Below are 2,381 nucleotides of genomic sequence, written 5' to 3'. Positions count from 1 at the left end.
AAGGAAGGAAGGAAGGAAGGAAGGAAGGAAGGAAGGAAGGAAGGAAGAAGGAAGGAAGGAAGGAAGGAAGGAAGAAGGAAGGAAGGAAGGAAGGAAGAAGGAAGGAAGAAAGGAAGGAAAAAGAAAGAAAGGAAGTAAGGGAAAGAAAAAAAGAAACAGTAGTAGCAGCTAGGTGGCTCAGTGGTTAGAGTGCTGGTCCCACAGTCAGGAAGACTTGAGTTAAAATCCAGCCTCACACACTCACTAACTATGTGACTCTAGGCAAGTCACTTAACCCTGATTGCCTGAGTTTCCTATCTGTAAAAAAGAGCTGGAGAAGGAAATGATCAACCACTCCAGTATGTCTGCCAATAAAACTCCAAAAGGGGTCATGAAGAATCAGACATGACTGACAATAACAACTATATTTTAAAAAGCTACATTTTCTCCCTTTTCAAAACACTGCTTTGCATGATTTCACTTCTCCAAATAGATCATTTGTAAATATTAGGTCAATAAATTTCTAAAATCCATAAAAATGTAGCTTTATTCTTAAAAAGCAAGAATTAAAAAGACTGGTGTCTCAACAAGAAAAGACAAAAAACAAACCCAAAATGTAAGCCTAAATATCCCATCTAAAATGGGGACCTTTTGTTTGGGTCTTTGTCTTCTTGTCTCCCTCTGCCTTGTCCTGCAGGAGCACCGGGTCCCACACCTCTTGGGCTTTGCTCGCCCATGGGCTAGCTCTTCCCTTTCCAAAATGCTCAGTACTCTTATTACCTATGTGTGTCACTGTCTATCATGGAGCCTCTTGAGGCCATTGGTGAAACTCCAGTACTGGCCTCGTAACTTATACCACTGCCATCTAAAGGGGGAAATTCCTGACTTCCTGAGCCAAAGGGATCTTCCATGTCCACTGCTCCTGCATCCTGCATCCTGCATTCTGCATCCTGCATCCTGCATCCTGCAACCTGCAACCTGCATCCTGCATTCTTCTCTCTTTCACGGATCCATGTAACCCATTTGACTATAATTTTCTACTCTTGGTCATCTCTTTTGCTCTTCCTTCTCATGTTGGTGAATCATCATTTCTGCTTCTCTTCTATGCAGCTCTTTTCTCTTGCTTTAACTGTATTTCTTGATTGTGAATCTCCTCCACCCTTCAGCTCTTCCTGACGCCTCATTAGATTCTGGCATAAAGATTTGCCTGATGTTCATAATACGCATCTTCCATTTTACTTTCCAGTTTGTCTTCTGCATCTTTCATGTTTTTTTTTTAACGGGCCTCCTTTCTCCTTTGCTGCTTTTCCATTTTTTCTGAAGACTTCCATCTATGGGAATACTCAAACTCAAAGGTACCATTTTGAACAAAACACAGAGGGTTCTCTTTCTCTCTCTCTCTCTCTGTCTCTGTCTGTCTCTGTCTCTGTCTCTGTCTCTCTGTCTCTCTCTCTCTCTCTGTCTCTCTCTCTCTCTCTCTCTCTCCCTCTCTCCTTCCCTCCTTTTGATACATTGGATTCTCCTGGGCAAGCTTTTCAGGAAGACCATCTTCATCTTCTATTTCTTCAAGTAATTCCACAATGGTGGGACAGGAGTTATCAACAAAGACTCTCCTTCATTGTGCCATTTAATGCTTTTCTTGCAGCTTGCTCATAAGTGAATTCACCACTGCCTTTTCCTGCAGATCTTCTCAGTCATTAATAATTATGAGAGCCTTTTCAATCGGTCCAAATTGGCTGAGTACTCTTTCCAGTAATTCATTGGAAATTGAGAGTGAAAGATTTTGTACAGTTAAGGCAGTGTTACATGTGGCAACACAAATACAAAGTGGTCACTTTCTCACAAGTGTGTTATCAAGTTCTGCTTTTGTGATTTCTGCCAGGGCTCTAGATTCCATTTTGATAAATGCTAATTCTTTGCCTTTGTTGATAAAGGCTTCATCAGGTTCTGCATATTTAGTAAATAATATTTGAAAGTCTTTATCTGTAATATCAGCTGGCAGATTTCCAACAAATAACCTACCTCACTGGGTGTACATTTTCTCTCCAGGTCTCAAGAGACACAAGTTTGCTTGTCTCTTGAACTCAGAGAGTTGGAGATCTTCTCTTTGCTGCATCCCACAGGCAAAGGTCTATGGTGATGGGAGGTGGTGGCAGCTGCTAGTGGCAGTGCAATGGGAAGGCTGTCACCCTTTTTGGCTCCCCACAACTCCAGAACCTGCCTGAGATATCTCTGTAATCAGTGAGTAGGGGACAGCAAAAGAGGAGAAGTTGCTGGAAGGGATAAATGTGGAGGCCATTTGCCGATCACAAAATGGTAGGGGACAGAAGACAAATTCCGATTTCCTTAGCTAGATTCCTGAACTCTTCAGGATGAGGAACAAAAAATACAGATCTAGAAAA

General features: G+C 42.0%; 1 pseudogene; it reads right to left on the bottom strand.

Moving 5' to 3' along the window:
- Positions 1-614: 614 nt before the first annotated feature.
- Positions 615-2,095, bottom strand: LOC114026851 (annotated as a pseudogene).
- Between the last annotated feature and the right edge of the window lie 286 nt (positions 2,096-2,381).

The sequence above is a fragment of the Vombatus ursinus genome, unplaced genomic scaffold (assembly GCF_900497805.2).
Source record: "Vombatus ursinus unplaced genomic scaffold, bare-nosed wombat genome assembly UNPS02014847.1, whole genome shotgun sequence".
NCBI lineage: Eukaryota > Metazoa > Chordata > Mammalia > Diprotodontia > Vombatidae > Vombatus > Vombatus ursinus.
This window is presented reverse-complemented; position numbering and strand designations above follow the sequence as displayed.